This window comes from Urtica dioica, chromosome 2, assembly GCF_054948205.1.
Source record: "Urtica dioica subsp. dioica isolate 48M chromosome 2, U.dioica_male_clone48M_v1_H2, whole genome shotgun sequence".
Lineage (NCBI taxonomy): Eukaryota > Viridiplantae > Streptophyta > Magnoliopsida > Rosales > Urticaceae > Urtica > Urtica dioica.
The window spans coordinates 3,577,817-3,598,159 of NC_142757.1; positions in this window are offsets into that span (position 1 = coordinate 3,577,817).

Here is a 20,343-nt window from a genome sequence, read left to right on the forward strand (position 1 = left end):
TGTGTTTTAAAAACATCCCAAACTCATAGAAAATCAACATGCTTTTTAATTTAAAGACATGAGCAATAAATTAAAAAAAAATCTAAGATAACAATTCTAACTTGTCACAAAATTAGTAAACTTTCGAAAACGATTTTCAAGCTCATAATTTTAAAAACATATACATGCTAATCTTTGACCATAGCTCTGATACCATTTGTTGGAATCGATCTAGGGTTTGAGAAAATAATTAACGCTTCGGTAAGCGGCGAAATTTTAAAAATTTTCTTTTACAAGTAAAACAGTTTTTACTAACCTAGACAAGTGCAAGTACATGTAATTAAAAACCAATATGAGCTAGAAGTTTACTAACCTTTCTTGAAGCTTGAACTTTGAAGAAGCTTGTGGAAAGTTTGCAACGCTCGTCTCCCCTCGCAGCACGTCTCTCTTTCTTTCCTCGGCACCTCGAGCAACCACGAAAGTTTCTATCACTAAATCACTCGAAAAGAAGGAATCAGTGAGTGGGCACTTTTAAACACTACGACTTAAGAACGAGTCTCGAAGTCGCAGAGCTAAACACTAGGTCGAGTGAGGACCTAGGTGCCAAAGCAAGAAAAATCGAAAATAAACTAGAGAGAGAGAGAGAGAGAGGATTTTCGGCCACAAGTTCTAGAGAGAGAGTCTCTCAAATCTCTTAAACTTGGATGATTGAAATGTGAGGAATGAGGCTCCTATTTATAGGAGGAGGATTACCTTCAAAATGTAGTTTCCTCTTTTCCTATTGCCTTGCACGTCCAACATGCCTCATGAAGGCTTAGGATTTGTTTCCTCATTTGATTTCCTCTTAGTTGGCCGAAAATGCACTTTCCTTCTTAAGGAAATTTGTTTCCTCTTTTTCTTTTGGCAAGTATCTTCATACATCAATGCACAAAATACACTCTCTTTCCCACTATGGCATGAACGAAATTCAGCCTTATTTTCCTTGGGTTGGACGAAATTTGAGCTTCTAGACGGAGCTTCTAGATGTTTCTTCATTTGTTCATGACAACATAAGAAAAGCCCATTAAGAATTTTCAAGTAAAATTCTATGAAATGAAATTAATCCTCAAGGCCCAATAAACTATTAATGGCTGAGTGTTTTAAGTTTCATTTGTCATCAAATGACCTTGTCAAAAAAATTTATTGACATTCATTTCGTCCTATGTCCAAAAGGACAAAAATACCCTTTTGACAATTTTCGTAAAACTGTCTCGTTCTTGTTTTGACTTAGCTTTCAGTTTAACTATTCCTACTCGATGTGATTCGTGACAGTGACCTCATGGACCCAAATGAACAAAGCTTGAGCTAAACACTTGGACTCAAAAGTTCACAAACCTTTTCCAAGTTTAGCTTAATGCCAACTGACTCCACTAAAGAGCTGACACTGAAAATCTCTCGGTTCAAATGAATTTATTTTCTACTCAAGAATTCGACCTAATTATGATGAGCGGATCCACTGAATATTATCTATGTTTACCCTTCATGAATGTCATCAGCTAGTCGGGATTTACTAAATTACCATTTTACCCTTCTAGCTGTTATTTCCTCAACTCCTTTGTCGCTTGTGAATAAGTTAGAAACAATGTATTGACGAGGAGCTAACAAGTCACATTGTTTCATCCAAAAGAGTCAGGACTCAATTTGGACACTGGCCAGTTCATTTATTCACACTCCAAGGAACAAAGCATGAGGTGACATACATTGCATTTCAGCAATCTTGTACATGAATTCCATATCTATGAGAACTTCACAAAGTTACTCATGACAGACTCACAACTTAGTACTTCACCAATAGGCCTTGTTCGGAATCACATAGTGAGTCCGAACTTTGACTTTCTCAAATGAGAATACTAAGGTGTGAAATGGCATGTCTCATTTCAGGATTAAGGTAAGCATGATGCAATTCATACATAGTGACTTCGAGGCATAAGAGGTTAAATGGTTTGTTCTTATATTGTCTCTAGAAGTGCACTGGTCAATTCAGTATCTTCGGAAGATACCTAGAAGAACTATAGAGTTCCAAACTCTCAATGCCTCATAACCAGACATCATAGATTCTTCTAACAATCATACTGAGGTCAATAGTCCTTTGACCCTAAGATTGCGAATATATCGTTTTAAGCAAACTACGAAGAGTTTGTTCATGCAAATCTACATTTGTCTCTTCGTAAGTTGTTAAGTTTGTTTATGGACTAAAAGACTATGGTTTTATCATAAAGCTTCAGACAAGGAAGATTGAATGAACGTTTCAACTTTATTAATGAATGAATAGGCAATTACAAGCAAGAGTCTTCATGAGACTATATGACATCAAATGTACATAAATAGATACTACTACTCTTCTTGTGGGCACCATTGACAACACAAGCATCCAACGAGCGCCAACCGGTGACTCCCATGGCCCCAACGGCCGGCCCTGCTAACGGCCTTGACATGGTCACGATGATTCAAAGTCTCCAGAATCAAATCATCGAGATGAGGGAGTCAGGGAGGCAAAGGCCGTACGGAGGGATCGAGGAATCATACTCTCCCTTCGCCGCGCAAGTCCTCGCGCAGCCTTGCGTGGGAAACTTCAAGTTACCGTCCATCCCCCCTACGATCGACGGACGGACCCCCACTTCAACATCCAACACTACGAGACGTGGATGACAATGCAAGTACAGTTGGATGCGACCCTCTGTCAAGCCTTCAGCCTGACCCTCACAGGGTCGGGCTTTAAGTGGTTCCGAAGTTTGAGGCCTGGAAGCATCTCGTCCTTCCGAGCCTTGCGAGAGGCTTTCCTCGCCCGCTTCGCCACGCTTGTGGCACAAAAGAAGTCGAAGACCCACCTCCTCTCCATTCGGCAAGGGAGAGATGAGACATTGAGACAATACCTCGCTCGCTTCACCGAGGAGTCTCACAAAGTCGAGGGCTTTGACGACAAGGACGCCATCACAGCGATCACCGAGGGAGTCCGCACGAGCGACTTCCTCAAGTCCATTGTCGGGAAAGTCCCGCGAGACATGGCGGAGCTGATGACGAGAGCCCGCACAGATATGGGAATCGAGGACTATCTCGATGGCCGAGATGGCCGAAAGTCAGGAGGACAAGGTAGTCGCCACCGCGACGACCACGACGAAGATCGTCCCGATCCTTAGAGGAAGAGAAGCAAGGGAGGCCGGGCCCCTAACGGTCGCTCCCTCTCCGGTCCAAGATCGTCACACATTGATAGCTTCAGAGCATTATCGACGTACACCCCTCTGAACACCCCGCAAGAGCGGATCCTAGCTCTGTACCGCGACAAGCTAGGAAGTCCGGCTCCTCTTGCGAAGGATCCCGCGAAGAGGGATCGAAACAAGTTCTGTGAGTACCACCAGGATCACGGGCATCTGACGTCCGAGTGTTATCATCTCAGGCGTCAGATCGAGGCCCTGATTCAAGACGGGAAATTAAAAGAGTATGTCCTGAGAACGGTCGAGGCGGCCGCGGTGCACGGAGAGCGCCCAAGGCAAGAAAGGAAGGGTCCGGCGACGGCGACCGTCACAGACCAAATGGCGAACCAAGGACCAGGGAACTCACAATTGCACATCGTGGGCTCAATCATGGGCGGCCCGGAGTTCGGAGACTCGAGCACGCAAAGGAAGAAATACGTGCGCGAAGTTTCCCAAGGGAAAATAGTGCACTACATCAACCACACGTACGAGGCTCCTCCTCCAGCCCCGTTCGAGTCCATGTTCTTCACCGGCCAAGAGGCAGCGCGTGTGCTCCACCCGCACAATGACGCGATAGTCGTCTCCACACCGGTCGCCAACAACCTTGTCCGAAGGATCCTAATCGATAATGGAAGCTCCGCCGACATAATCTTCAAATCGGCGCTAGACAGGATGAAGCTATCCGGAGTGGGACCGACCCCGGTCTCGACTCCGCTCTTCGGCTTCTCCGGGGAGAGGGTCATGACGGAGGGAACCATCAACCTCCCGGTCACCTTCGGAACACCGGGGGGGGCTCGAGGTCACCCGCATCGTGTCCTTCCTAGTTGTGGACCAGCCCTCGGCATACAACATCATCATCAGCCGCCCGACTCTCAACCGGCTGAAGGCCATAACGTCCACCTATCACCTGATGATGAAGTTCCCGACTGAGAAGGGGATTGCCGTCATGTTGGGAGACCAATCAATGGCGAGGATGTGGTACATCCAAGGCGTGGACGGGAAAGGGAAGGAAAAGATGGTGAGCGCCATCCTCTAGCTCGGTCAAGCTGCAGAAGCTGGCACTGCGGTGGAAGCCCGCTCCCTTTTCTCATTATGTCATTTTATTTTCGATTTTAAGACAGTTTCAAATTTCAATAAGGCCAATGGCCTGGGAATGTAATTTTTGACTATTTCTACATGGTAATTAGATTACATTTCACCTCGAAATCTTTAACTTGTTGCATTATAATTTCTAGTCTCCTCTACGAGTACACGAGAAACTCGGGGGGCTAATGGGAAACAATGCTCAACGAAACTAGAGCTCGCTCGCTCAACAAAAAAAAAAAAAAAAAAAAAAAACTCAAAAACAAAAACAAAAGTATAACCAAGTCTCAAGGGGCCGATGGTTAGGCCGGAGGTCCCAAGGAAAGACTTATCACGTAACTCCTCGTGCAGGCTCTACATAAGTCCTCGAGTTGAGTCCCGAGTCCGCGCTTGCCACCCAGCTCGTGGGCCGAAGGGCAGCAAGTCTCAAATGGGTTTCAAAGGCTCGCGCCCACCGGACGTATCTGGTCTAGCCAGCGTTCACAGAAAACCCGGTCACACAAACGTGACACCAAGGCCCCCCTCGAGGCCCAAGTCGTGCTAATCGATCACGCCTTCGTTGGTAGGTCGAGAAAATAAGACACGCACAATAAAGTCGTGCTAATCGATCACGCCTTCAATGGTAAGTCGAGAAAATAAGACACGCATAATAAAGTCGTGCTAATCGATCACGCCTTCATTGGTGGGTCGAGAAAATAAGACACGCGCAATAAAGTCGTGCTAATCGATCACGCCTTCAATGGTAAGTCGAGAAAATAAGACGCGCGCAATAAAGTCGTGCTAATCAATCACGCCTTCATTGGTGGGTCGAGAAAATAAGACACGCATAATAAAGTCGTGCTAATCGATCACGCCTTCATTGGTGGGTCGAGAAAATAAGACACGCATAATAAAGTCGTGCTAATCGATCACGCCTTCATTGGTGGGTCGAGAAAATAAGACACGCACAATAAAGTCGTGCTAATCGATCACGCCTTCAATGGTAAGTCGAGAATATAAGACACGCATAATAAAGTCGTGCTAATCGATCACGCCTTCATTGGTGGGTCGAGAAAATAAGACGCGCGCAATAAAGTCGTGCTAATCGATCACGCCTTCAATGGTAAGTTGAGAAAATAAGACGCGCGCAATAAAGTCGTGCTAATCGATCACGCCTTCAATGGTAAGTCGAGAAAATAAGACACGCGCAATAAAGTCGTGCTAATCAATCACGCCTTCAATGATAAGTCGAGAAAATAAGACACGCGCAATAAAGTCGTGCTAATCGATCACGCCTTCAATGGTAAGTCGAGAAAATAAGACGCGCGCAATAAAGTCGTGCTAATCGATCACGCCTTCATTGGTAAGTCGAGAAAATAAGCCACGCGCAACAAGAGCCGTCCCTCGTGACGCACATAAGTCATCCCTCGTGACGCACAAAGGCCGTCCCTCGCGACGCGCAAAGGCCGTTCCCCGTGACGCAAACCCGAGAGCATTCATCCCGCGTCCGCATGAAAATGTAGATTTTGAGTTTCCACTCGACCTACGCTCGACCGGAAACTCGGGGGGGCTAATGTTGTCGGCCCGTCTAGGGCCAACGAGAACAAAGGCATCTCTTCGAGCCACGTGGCTGGTGCGAGGTCTTGAGCGGCGAGACCCTGACTCAACCAGGGGCCGGCCCAAACCAATGGCCAAGCCATGGGCCGAGTCAATGGCTCACTCGGCCATTGGCCGGGTCAATGGCTCACTCGGCCATTGGGCAGTTCACTCGGCCAATGGCCGAGTGAACCCTTCAGCCACCAAGGCAGTTCACTCGGCCATTGGCCGAGTGAACCTTCCAGCAGTTCACTCGGCCAATGGCCGAGTGAACCCTTCAGCCGGCCATGCAGTTCACTCGGCCATTGGCCGAGTGAACCTTCCAGCAGTTCACTCGGCCAATGGCCGAGTGAACCCTTCAGTCGGCCTTGCAGTTCACTCGGCCAATGGCCGAGTGAACCTTCCAGCAGTTCACTCGGCTAATGGCCGAGTGAACCCTCCAGCCGGCCATGCAGTTCACTCGGCCATTGGCCGAGTGAACCTTCCAGCAGTTCACTCAGCCAATGGCCGAGTGAACCCTTCAGCCGGCCATGCAGTTCACTCGGCCATTGGCCGAGTGAACCTTCCAGCAGTTCACTCGGCCAATGGCCGAGTGAACCTTCATCCGGCCAAGACTCCTCACTCGGCCATTGGCCGACCCAACCCTTCAGCCGGCCAATGGCCGACCCAAGCTTGCTCACTCGGCCAAGGGGTCTTCAAACCACCCCTTGGCTGCCTATAAATACAGGGGCCGCTCCCCTAGTCCAGGTAATCCATTCTTGAGTACTGAAACGCTGTCGAACTCGTACCTCGCTCGTTTCTCTCAAGTCTCGGCCTCTAAACACCCCTAAAACCTCTATACTCCACCTCAATCCCACTAAGGTTGAGCGTCGGAGAGGTAAACAGGGGCACCCCCCTGTTTCCCCTTTGTAGTTCACAATCTCTTGTTTGCTTTTCAGGTATCGAGACGAGGTGAGCTTCACCCACAGCTAAGGGAAGACTTGGGATACCAAGTCCGACACGCTCGAGCCGGAGTGAGACCACTTGGTCCGGCCTTGGGTCTAACCACTCTGGGCTCCTAAATAGTTGTCCAAAAACGAGCGACAACACTTGTTGTTATTTCTTTTATGCCTTGTTATTACCTTGCTAATAAAACACAAATAAAAGCTTTAACAACCTTCATAAAACGTTCCGATACACTCGATTCTTTTTCGCACCTAAAAAGGACCAAGCTTTAATTATTTCTTTTTCTTCGAGCTGGAGTAAACCCGCATTAAAAGTGGCATAACTCTCTGCTCAGAAATCGAAATTTAATTATTTTTAAATCAAATCAAAGCTCTGTCTGTCCTCTGTCCAATGCCACCGGTTTCGGCTGAAAATGACATCGGAGCCGCCAGATATGGCGATTTTACTCCGAAGTGCGCGGCTGTGCTGAAACTCCAGTTTTTAGAAATTTGGATTTTCAAACCCCACTACCATGAGTTATAGAACTCTAATGAGAAAATTTTCTTGAGAAAAAATGTTTTTCATATGATTATAAACATGATGTGTAAGATTAAAATATTTTGTTTTTTGAAAGTTTAATTGAAATTGAGTTTTTACAAAACTAGTTTGAATTTTGAAAAACCGTTTTCACTTTCAAACTTGAAAATATTTTGTCATCCAAATCAAATAAGTTTTCAAAATGTTTTCAAAACTATATCTTTATCACATATCTTCAAAATCTATATGCTCTTGAAAATTTGAGTGGGAGGTCTCTTTGTAGACAAGCCGAAAAATAAAAAGATGTGTAATCTCAAACTTTCAAGTGTTCGAGTGAGTTGAAGTTCACACTTCCCTCATGCACTTTCCCGAAATAGAAAATAGGAAAAGATCGAGTATGTACCTTGTGCCTTTATGCACTAATACTACTCTGACCATGTCGATCTAGGATTCTCTTCTAGTTGTCCGCTCTGTCGCTCTCTAACTAGGAAATTTGTTTCCGAACTTATAAGAGTCGATGAACCAACTCCAAAAACTAAGTGGGAGGGTTATACTTGTTGTTTGTAACCCACGATCTCCAACACTAATGAAAAGTACAAGTTTCGCCAGACTAAGAGTCACCGTCGTGGCCCACTCTTAAATGAGAGTACTCAAGGGCGCTTTGCACTGATCATTGCTCAATGAGCTAAATCCGAAAGTGAGACAATGAGACAAGACCTCCCCTCGGCGGATTGTTTTTCAAAGTCAATCTTTTGGACTAAGTGGTTGGTTACACACTTAGACTCAATCCCTAGTAATCCTCCCTCGAGGCCCTGCGAAAGGATGTGAGTGATCAAACCAATTTAAAAGGTGGCTAGTCGAAATTGGTGTATTGACATCTTGGCTAAGCATTAATGATGTGTCATTTACTTATAAATGGAGATTTTTTGCCGCCTTCCCTCGAAGGAGTAAATTATCGTTTGGTTTATAACACCTTTGGATTTTATAAAGTCTTAAACAAACTCAAATCCTAAACCAAAGACTAATCATAAACTTGTTTCAACTTTTATAGGCAATATGTCTCCCAACTCTCTCTCTTTCGTCCTTTCCTCGAACAAACTCGAAAACGAAAACTACGTAGATTCGAAACATAACCTCGACATAATCCTTACCAAGCACAAATGGGTACTCACCACCCCGTGTCCTCCTCTGACGAATGATGATTCGACTCAAGAGGACAATGATGCCTTAGCGGCCTGGCTTCGATCCGATGAGATTGTGAGGTGCTATATCTTGGCATCTATGAACAATATGCTGAAAGAGCAACATCGCGACATCGAGACTGCCGCCGAAATGCTCTACAATCTCCTTGAGATATTTGGAGGGCAAAGGCGTCAAGCCAGGCAAAAAGCAGTCCGACAGTTTATGGACTGTCATATGAAGGCTAGGACTCCTGTTAGAGACTTTATGATACTGATCATTAGTTTTCTAAATAAAATGGAAATCCTAGGATCTGAGACTGATGGGAAGAATGTCATAGATATGATCTTTGAAACTCTCCCCGCATCTCTTGACACCTCCAAGATGAACTACTTCATAAACAAGCTAGAGTACACTGTTACCAAGCTTATGAAGGAACTTCACACTGCTGTAGGTCTCACTAAGAGAAAGAGGAATCAAGGAGAGGCACATGCTACTGAGCAAAAAGCCTCCGCCTCTAGAACTAAGAAGAGACCTCACAAGGCCGATAAAAGGAACTGTCCTGCAAATCTCAAAGCAAAGGAACATAGTATTGTACTAGTTACCGAAGCATGCTTAGTAGCTGATAATGTATCAACGTGGATTCTTGACTCCGCTGCTACTAACCATATTTGTTGTTCCTTGAATGGTTTCAAGAAAACCAAAAGCTTAGAGAAAGGCGAGTTCTGTTTCAAATGGGGTGATGGGAGCCTGGTGCCTGCAAAGGCTGTGGGATCCGTGACGCTCTCTTTTGAAGACCGCACTTTAAACTTGAATAATGTTTATTTTGTTCCTACCTTTGGAAAGAACTTAATATCCATTGCTCGTCTTCGTGAGCAAGATTATTGTTTAAAGTTCATTAAGAATGGAATTCGTATTACGTTTCCTGATAATTCTTTTGTCACTGATGCATGTATGAAGAATGCTCTTTTCTACATCTATCCCACTCAACCTTCTCTTTTAGACACCGAAATAGATAATGATCTAATTAGGGAGTCAAAGAGGATCAAACTTTCTGAATCCTCCGATCTAACAAAATCAACACACCTGTGGCACTTAAGACTTGGTCATATCAGTCTAGAAAGGATTAAGAGACTTGTGAGGGACGGTCCACTCCAAGCCTCTGCAATAGGTTCACTACCTACTTGTGAATCCTGCATAGAAGGAAAAATGACTAAGCGACCTTTCTCCGATAAGGGTCGAAGAGTCACTGAGTTGCTGGAACTAATACATTCTGATGTATGTGGTCCGCTCAGCCAACAGGCACGTGGAGGATACGAATACTTCGTTACCTTCACCGATGATTACTCGCGATATGTTTGTCTATTTGCTCAAACACAAATCGGAGACCTTTAACGTATTTAAGGTCTTTAGGGCTTTAGTGGAAAAGCAAACTGGCAAAGTGATCAAAACCCTTCGATCTGATCGAGGTGATGTGTATATGTCTGGAGAGTTCGATGACTTTCTTAAAGAAGAAGGTATCGCTTCTCAGCTTACCGCACCTGGCACACCTCAACAAAACGGAGTGTCAGAGAGAAGGAACCGAACTCTAATGGAGATGGTTAGATCAATGATGAGTTACTCATCACTCCCTCCTTCCTTTTGGGGATATGCCCTCGAAACAGCCGCTTATATTCTGAACCAAGTTCCGTCCAAGACGGTTCCTGGTACTCCTTATGAAAGATGGACTGGCCGTAAAGTAAGTTTGGGCCACATCCGAATTTGGGGTTGCCCTGCGCATGTGCTAAGGCAAAAGACTAGCAAGTTGGCTAGTAGGTCATAATTGTGCCTGTTTGTGGGATATCCAAAGGAAACCAAAGGTTTCATTTTCCTTGAGGAGGACTTTATGAAGGATGCAAAACCTAGAAGCAAAATTGTGCTTGAAGAAAAGTTGGGTGAGGAAGCTTCTACCTCATCTGTAAGAACTGTTCTTACCCCAACTGAAACACAACCTAACTCATCAAAATCTCGTCAAGTAGTACTTCGACGTAGTGGGAGGGCTACTCAAAAGCCTGACAGGTACATGTCTTATGGAGACTCTCTTGTGGCCGTCTCTGACATGGATGATCCTGTTTCCTATAGCCAAGCGATGGCTTGTTCTGAATCAAACCTTTGGCTTGACGCCATGAAAGTTGAAATGCACTCGATGTATGTCAACAAAGTCTGGAAACTTGTAGACCTTCCTGAAGGGATTAAACCCGTAGGGTGTAAGTGGATATACAAGAAGAAAAGGGGTCCTGATGGGAACGTCGAGACGTTCAAAGCACAACTTATGGCGAAGGGTTATACCCAACAAGAAGGGATTGACTATGAAGAAACCTTCTCGCCAGTCGCGATGCTTAAATCCATCCGCATACCCCTATCCATAGCTGCAGCTCTCGACTATGAGATCTGGCAAATGGATGTCAAGACAGCCTTTCTGAATGGCAATCTTGACGAGCGCATTTACATGGCTCAACCAGACGGTTTCGTGGAAGAAGGTCAAGAGGCCAAGGTTTGTGAGTTGCTTAAGTCCATTTATGGATTAAAGCAAGCATCTAGGTCATGGAATATTAGATTCGATGAAACTGTAAAGAGCTTTGGCTTTAAACAGTAAATAGATGAGCCTTGTGTTTACAAGTTAATACACGAAGGCAAAGTTGTGTTTCTGGTACTATATGTCGATAATATACTACTCATTGGTAATGATGTGGGTAAGTTATCTGAGGTTAAGGTCTGGCTAGCAAAGCAATTCGATATGAAGGATCTAGGAGAAGCCGCGTACATTCTGGGGATCCAAATCTTTCGAGATCGGAAAAACTGGACCATGTCGCTCTCTCAAGCATCTTATATTGATAAGGTGATGGATCGCTTCTCGATGCAAGACTCCAAGAAGGGCCAACACCCTTTAGGCATGGAGTTTCACTCTCTAAGGACCAGTCTCCCAAGACTACACAAGAGATTGAAGACATGAGGAAATTTCCTTACGCCTCTGCCGTAGGAAGCCTTATGTATGCTATGCTTTGCACTAGACCTGACATTTGTTTCGCTGTTGGCGTAGTTAGCCGTTTCCAATCCAACCCTGGACCCGAGCACTGGATTGTTGTTAAGCATGTTCTTACGTATCTTCGAAGAACTAGGAACTTGATGCTTACATACTCAGGTATTGACCTGACTATGACGGGAAATCCTCTTCAGGATCTGTGTTCATCCTTAATGGTGGAGCTGTTGTGTGGAGAAGTATTAAGCAATCTTGCATTGCTGACTCCACAATGAAAGCAGAATATGTGGCTGCTTGTGAAGCATCCAAAGAGGCTGTATGGCTTAGAAAATTCCTTAAGTATTTGGAAGTTGTTCCAAACGTCGACAAGCCCATGACTCTTTATTGTGATAATAGTGGGGCTGTCGCTAACTCGAAGGAACCTCGAAGCCATAAGCGCTCTAAGCATATTGAGAGGAAATATCATTTGATTCGAGAGATCGCGCAGCGCGGAGACGTGGAGGTGAAGTAGATCTCTGGCAGATCCATTCACCAAGGCCCTAGCGAACATGGTCTTCGACCAACTTCGAGAGGGATTAGGCATGTAGGACTACTCACATCTTCTTTGAGTCAAGTGGGAGTTTGTTGTCAATGGTGCCCACAAGAAGAGTAGTAGTGTCTATTTATGTACATTTGATGTCATATAGTCTTGCTAAGACTCTTGCTTGTAATTGCTTATTCATTAATAAAAAGTTGAAACGTTCATTCATTCTTTATTTGTTTGAAGCTTTATGATAAAACCTTAGTCTTTTAGTCCATAAACAAACTTAACAACTTACGAAGAGACAAATGTAGATTTGCATGAACAAACTCTTCGTAGTTTGCTTAAAACGATATATTCGCAATCTAAGGTACAAAGGACTATTGACCTCAGTATGATTGTTAGAAGAATCTATGATGTCTGGTTATGAGGCATTGAGAGTTGGAGACTCTATAGTTCTTCTAGGTATCTTCCGAAGGTACTGAATTGACCAGTGCACTTCTAGAGACAAGATAAGAACAAACCATTTAACCTCTTATGTCTCGAAGTCACTAAGTATAAATTGTATCATGCTTACCTTAATCCTGAAATGAGACATGTCATTTCACACCTTAGTATTCTCATTTGAGAAAGTCAAAGTTCGGACTCACTATGTGATTCCGAACAAGGCCTATTGGTGAAGTACTAAGTTGTGAGTCTGTCATGAGTAACTTTGTGAAGTTCTCATAGATATGGAATTCATGTACAAGATTGCTGAAATGCAATGTATGTCACCTCATGCTTTGTTCCTTGGAGTGTGAATAAATGAACTGGCCAGTGTCCAAATTGAGTCCTGACTCTTTTGGATGAAACAATGTGACTTGTTAGCTCCTCGTCAATACATTGTTTCTAACTTATTCACAAGCGACAAAGGAGTTGAGGAAATAACAGCTAGAAGGGTAAAATGGTAATTTAGTAAATCCCGACTAGCTGATGACATTCATGAAGGGTAAACATAGATAATATTCAGTGGATCCGCTCATCATAATTAAGTCGAATTCTTGAGTAGAAAATAAATTCATTTGAACCGAGAGATTTTCAGTGTCAGCTCTTTAGTGGAGTCAGTTGGCATTAAGCTAAACTTGGAAAAGGTTTGTGAACTTTTGAGTCCAAGTGTTTAGCTCAAGCTTTGTTCATTTGGGTCCATGAGGTCACTGTCACGAATCACATCGATAGGAATAGTTAAACTGGAAGCTAAGTCAAAACAAGAACGAAAATAGTTAAAAGGGTATTTTTGTCTTTTGAGACAAAGGATGAAATGAATGTCAATAAATTTTTTGACAAGTTCATTTGATTACTTAATGTCACTCGGCCATGACTTGATCATTCGGCCTTGTGAATTAATTTCGTTTCATGAGAATTTTATTGAAAATTCTAAATGGGCCTTTTCTTATGTTGTCATGAACAAGTGAAGAAAATTCTAGAAGCCTTTTCTAGACATAATGGGCGCCCAACATACCCATAGGAAGAGAGAATATTTTGTGCATAAATGTATCAAGATACTTGCCAAAAGAAAAAGAGGAAACAAATTTGCATGAGGATGCAGTAAGGGAATCGGCCAAGTTGAGAAAAAGGCAAGCCATGAACAAAATTGGAAACAAATCAAGGCTTCTAGAAGCCCTTGTTTGGCCGAGTGTCTCAAGAGGGAAAAGAGGAAATTGGCTCATGAATATGTGATATTCTATAGAAGAGGAAACTACCTTATTGAAGGTGAGACCTCTCCTATAAATAGGAGCCTCATTTCCTCACATTTCATTCATCCAAGTTTAAGAGATTTGAGAGACTCTCTCTCTAGAACTTGGCCGAAACTCCTCTCTCTCTCTCTCTAGTTTATTTTCGATTTTTCTTGTTTTGGCACCTAGGTCCTCACTCGACCTAGTGTTTAGCTCTGCGACTTCATGACTCGTTCTTAAGTCGTAGTGTTTAAAAGTGCCCACTCACTAATTCCTTTATTTCGAGTGATTTAGTGATAGAAACTTTCGTGGTTGCTCGAGGTGCCGAGGAAAGAAAGAGAGACGTGCTGCGAGGGGAGACGAGCGTTGCAACTTTCTAAGAGCTTCTCAAAGATCAAGCTTCAAGAAAGGTTAGTAAACTTCTTAGCTCATATTAGTTTTTAATTACATGTACTTGCACTTGTCTAGGTTAGTAAAAACTGTTTTTACTTGTGAAAGAAAATTTTTAAAATTCCGCCGCTTACCGAAGCGTTAATTATTTTCTTAAACCCTAGATCGATTCCAACAGAGTACTGAAACGCTGTCGAACTCGTACCTCGCTCGTTTCACTCAAGTCTCGGCCTCTAAACACATAAAACCCTCTACAAACCACCTCAATCCTACTAATGTTGAGCGTCGGAGAGGTAAACAGAGGCAACCCCTCTGTTTCCCCTTTGTAGTTCACATATTCTCTATTGCTTTTCAGGTACCGAGACGAGGTGAACTTCTACCACAGCTAAGGGACGACTTGGGATACCGAGTCCGACACGCTCGAGTCGAGGCAAGACCACTCGGTCTGGCCTTGGGTCTAACCGCCTGCGACTCCTAAATCGTTGTCCGAAAAACTGCGACAACAGAAACCTTCTCGCCAGTCGCGACGCTTAAATCCATCCGAATACTCCTATCCATAGCTGCAGCTCTCGACTATGAGATCTGGCAAATGGATGTCAAGACAGCCTTTCTGAATGGCAATCTTGACGAGCGCATTTACATGGCTCAACCAGACGGTTTCGTGGAAGAAGGTCAAGAGACCAAGGTTTGTGAGTTGCTTAAGTCCATTTATGGATTAAAGCAAGCATCTAGGTCATAGAATATTAGATTCGATGAAACTGTAAAAAGCTTCGGCTTTGAACAGTCAATAGATGAGCCTTGTGTTTACAAGTTAATACACGAAGGCAAAGTTGTGTTTCTGGTACTATATGTCGATGATATACTACTCATTCGTAATGACGTGGGTAAGTTATCTGAGGTTAAGGTCTGGCTGGCAAAGCAATTACATATGAAGGATCTAGGAGAAGCCGCGTACATTCTGGGGATCCAAATCTTTCGAGATAGGAAAAACCGGACCCTGTCGCTCTCTCAAGCATCTTATATTGATAAGGTGATGGATCGCTTCTCGATGCAAGACTCCAAGAAGGGTCAAACACCCTTTAGGCATGGAGTTTCACTCTCTAAGGACCAGTCTCCCAAGATTGCACAAGAGATTGAAGACATGAGGAAAATTCCTTACGCCTCTGCCGTAGAAAGCCTTATGTATGCTTTGCTTTGCACTAGACCTGACATCTGTTTCGCCGTTGGCGTAGTTAGCCGTTTCTAATCCAACCCTAGACCCGAGCACTGGATTGCTGTTACGCATGTTCTTAAGTATCTTCGAAGAACTAGGAACTTGATGCTTACATACTCAGGTACTGACCTGACTATGACGGGATATACCGACTCCGATTTTCAAGCGGATAAGGATTCCAGGAAATCCACTTCAGGATCTGTGTTCATCCTTAATGGTGGAGCTGTTGTGTGGAGAAGTATTAAGCAATCTTGCATTGCTGACTCCACAATGGAAGCAGAATATGTGGCTGCTTGTGAAGCATCCAAAGAGGCTGTATGGCTTAGAAAATTCCTTAAGTATTTGGAAGTTGTTCCAAACGTCGACGAGCCCATGACTCTTTATTGTGATAATAGTGGGGCTGTCGCTAACTCGAAGGAACCTCGAAGCCATAAGCGCTCTAAGCATATTGAGAGGAAATACCATTTGATTCGAGAGATCGTGCAGCGCGGAGACGTGGAAGTGAAGAAGATCTCAACGGTGGACAACCTAGCAGATCCATTCACAAAGGCCCTAGCGAACAAGGTCTTCGACCAACATCGAGAAGGATTAGGCATGAAAGACTACACACATCTTCTTTGAGTCAAGTGGGAGTTTGTTGTCAATGGTGCCCACAAGAAGAGTTGTAATCTTTATATTCTACATTTGATGTAATAAAGTCTCATGAAGACTCTTGCTTGTAATTGCTTATTCATTAATAAAAAGTTGAAACGTCCATTCAATCTTCCTTGTCTGAAGCTTTATGATAAAACATTAGTCTTAAGTCCATAAACAAACTAAACAACTTACGAAGAGACAAATGTAGATTTGCATGAACAAACTCTTCGTAGGTTGCTTAAAACAATATATTCGCAATCTAAGGGTCAAAGGACTATTGACCTCAGTATGAATGTTAGAAGAATCTATGATGTCTGGTTATGAGGCATTGAGAGTTAGAGACTCTATAGTTCTTCTAGGTATCTTCCGAAGGTACTGAATTGACCAGTGCACTTCTAGAGACAAGATAAGAACAAACCATTTAACCTCTTATGTCTCGAAGTCACTATGTATGAATTGCATCGTGCTTACCTTAATCCTGAAATGAGACATGTCATTTCACACCTTAGTATTCTCATTTGAGAAAGTCAGAGTTCGGACTCACTATGTGATTCCGAACAGGGCCTATTGGTGAAGTACTAAGTTGTGAGAATGTCATGAGTAACTTTGTGAAGTTCTCATAGATATGGAATTCATGTACAAGATTGCTGAAATGCAATGTATATCACATCATGCTTTGTTCCTTGGAGTGTGAATAAATGAACTGGCCAGTGTCCAAGTTGAGTCTTGACTCTTTTGGATGAAACAATGTGACTTGTTAGCTCATCGTCAATACATTGTTTCTAACTTATTCACAAGCGACAAAGGAGTTGAGGAAATAACAGCTAGAAGGGTAAAATGGTAATTTTGTAAATCCCGACTAGCTGATGATATTCATGAAGGGTAAACACATATAATATTCAGTGGATCCGCTCATCATAATTAGGTTGAATTCTTGAGTAGAAAATAAATTCATTTGAACCGAGAGATTTTCAGTGTCAACTCTTTAGTGGAGTCAGTTGGCATTAAGCTAAACTTGGAAAAGGTTTGTGAACTTTTGAGTCCAAGTGTTTAGCTCAAGCTTTGTTCATTTGGGTCCATGAGGTCACTGTCACGAATCACATCGATTAGGAATAGTTAAACTGGAAGCTAAGTCAAAACAATAACGAAAATTGTCGAAAGGGTAATTTTGTCTTTTTGGACATGGCATGAAATGAATGTCAATAAATTTTTTGACAATGTCATATGATGACATATTATATCACACGGCGATAACATGTTTATTGGGCCTTGTGAATTAATTTCATTTCATAGAATTTTACTAGAAAATTCTTAATGGGCTTTGCTTATGTTGTCATGAACAATTAAAAGAAAACCTAGAAAGCCTTTCTAGAGGGCTTTTGGCCGTCCAACCCATGTGAATGGGAGACCAAATTTCGTGCAGCCCTTAGTGTGAAAGAGAGTTTATTTTATGCATTAATGTATGAAGATACTTCCCAAAAGAAAAAGAGGAAACAAATTTCCTCTAGGAGAGTATGACATGGGCGGCCAAGGCAAGCAAAATAGGAAACAAATTTGCTTCTAGATGGCAAGGCTTACACGCCCAAAATGAGAAAAGGAAATAAGGATTATTTCCTCATGAATATGTGATATTCTAAAGAAGAGGAAACTACGTTATTGAAGGTAAAGCCTCTCCTATAAATAGGAGCCTTATTCTTCTCATTTCATTCATTCCACACAAGTTAGAGATTGAGAGACTCTCTCTCTCTAGACATTGTGGCCGCCCCTCTCCTCTCTCTCTCTCTAGTCAATTTCGTTTTATTGTTTTGGCACCTAGGTCCTCATTTGACCTAGAGTTTAGCTCTGTGACTTCAAGACTCGTTCTTAAGTCGTAGTGTTTAAAAGTGCCCACTCACTGATTCCTTTTATTTCGAGTGATTTAGTGATAGAAACTTTCGTGGTTGCTCGAGGTGCCGAGGAAAGAAAGAGAGACGTGCTGGGAGGGGAGACGAGCGTTGAAAACTTTCCAAAAGCTTCTCAAAGTTCAAGCTTCAAGAAAGGTTCGTAAACTTCTTAGCTCATAATAGTTTTTATTTATATGTACTTGCTCTTTTTCTAGGTTAGTAAAAAACCGTTTTTACTTGAAAAGAATATTTTTAAAATTCCGCCGCTTACCGAAGTGTTAATTATTTTCTTAAACCCTAGATCAATTCCAACACCCGCGCCTACTCCCCTGGTCGGGTCTTCGGCGCGCGCGCAACCTGCGCCCTCGGCCCACCGGCCCGCTCGCGCCCTCGACCCACCAGCCCGCTCCCGCTCTACGCCCTTGGTCCCCCGGCACTCCGGTCCCTGCGCGACCAGCGCCCCCGGCCCTCTGTTTCGCGCGCGCCCTGCTCTCCCGGCCGTGCGCACCCTGCTCTCCCGGTCGCGCGCGCCTGGCTCCCTCGGCCACGCGCGCCTGCTCCCTCAGCCACGCGCGCCATTCTCCCACGGCCGCGCGCGCTGCTCCCTCGGTCGCGCGCACCCCGCGCATGCTGGGCCACCAGCCTGTGCGCACAGCCCGGCCTTACCGGGCCTCCTGCCCGCTCGCGCCTCGCGCATACTTAGCGCCGGCCGGGCCTCCCTCTGCGTGCGCCGGCGCACCCCGGTCGAGCTGCCTGCCCAATCGCGCTCCCCGCGCACGGCCAGGCCTCCTGCCCGCGCGCGCGCCCCGCGCCTTGTCCGAGCCTGCTGCATGCGCGCACGCCGTGCCCCGTGCCCCACGCCCCGCGCCCGGCCCTCCTATGGGCTCCATAAGGGCCGGCCCATAAGCCTCCTCAATACCTATAAATTCCCCCCCTCTCTTCACTTGAGAAGGGCCCCTTTTTTGAGACAATTCTATCTACTCTCAAACCGGTCTCTTGTGACATTCCAAGAGTTCTCTCCTAGTCTCCAAGCTCGGTTCAGAAATTCGAGAACCCCCCTTGACAACAGGGAGCGCGTTCCAATTATGAGACTCGAGTATTCACAACGCACAAGCTGCGCCCTCGCTTCTTGACACTTGAGTTAGAACGCTAAGCTACGAGTCAAGCGACTCCTCTAAAGTCTTCAATAGAAGCTACGAGCAAGGTCCTTCTCTAAAGTCTTAAATTATCAACCTTCGAGTCCAAGATAGGCACAACCGCCATATTGAACTACGTTCTGACCTGATCCCGGGCCACAGGTACGTAAGAAGCCAACGTTTGGCACGGTCACACCTTCCAAAACACACCTCCGGGTTTGGAGGGTGCAACTCGGCCTTCGAGTTCACACTTTGGCTCGGGCACGATCACTTGGTTCGGCCTTGGATCGAATCGCCCATAGTTTTAAATCATTGTTCATTTTTGTGCGACAACATTTTAGCGCTAGAAGGAGGGGACTTCCCGACTTATACAACCCGAAATCCCTTCTACATCACATCTCCTCTTTCTCGACTTGAGAAAGATATGAGCGACCAAACACCCGTTCGTTCCGAGGGCATGAATTTTTGTCAATGGTGTCCACAAGAAGAGTAGTAGTCTTTATCTATGTACATTTGATGTAATAAAGTCTCCCGAATACTCTTGCTTGTAAATGCTGAATCATTAATAAAAGTTGAAACGTTCATTCGGGAGCTGCCTCGATTGCCCGTCCGCAATGGATGAAGGTTGCAAATTACGTGCTCATTGTCGGGTTCGAAACGAAAGCGGGAGCTTCCTTGAGCTCCCCGTGCAACGATGGTGAGGGTCGCAAATCGCGATCTCATTTCCGCACGAGACCAGCACGCGTCGATGTCATGATGAAGGCGGTACCACTAGTGGATCGCATACAAGAGATAAAACACTTAGGCAACTGGAAGACTACTGGTCGAAATCTAAGACTACTAGTGAGAGTGTGCACACATTAGTCATGCTCTAGGACTAGTTAGATATGCATCACGCATTATTAGATTGCTTTTTTTTCTAGGTTAGATTCCGGCTTACTGAGTCAATAGAATCATAGCTTTACGTGGCTATGTAAGTGAAGAAATCAAAGACCAAGACCGGACATGTATATCTCGACCTATGGGCTAATGGGGTCTCACATGGGAACAAAACTACTATATAATAGTATTTTGTCGAACGCTTTTTTAATTTATGCTCCTAAAATATTCCGCGTATATATACGTAAAGCCGGGAGCCTGTATATATAAGAGTCATTATAAGACTCAAACTTCGAAAATTAAAAAAGAAAATAATTTTCCCATGATTTTTTATAACCACTTTTATACTTACTTAATTATGCACCTAACTTATGTTATTTATTTACTAATAGTATGTTTAATTATTTATTTATCAATCTTGATATTTATATATAAGGTTATGAATGCG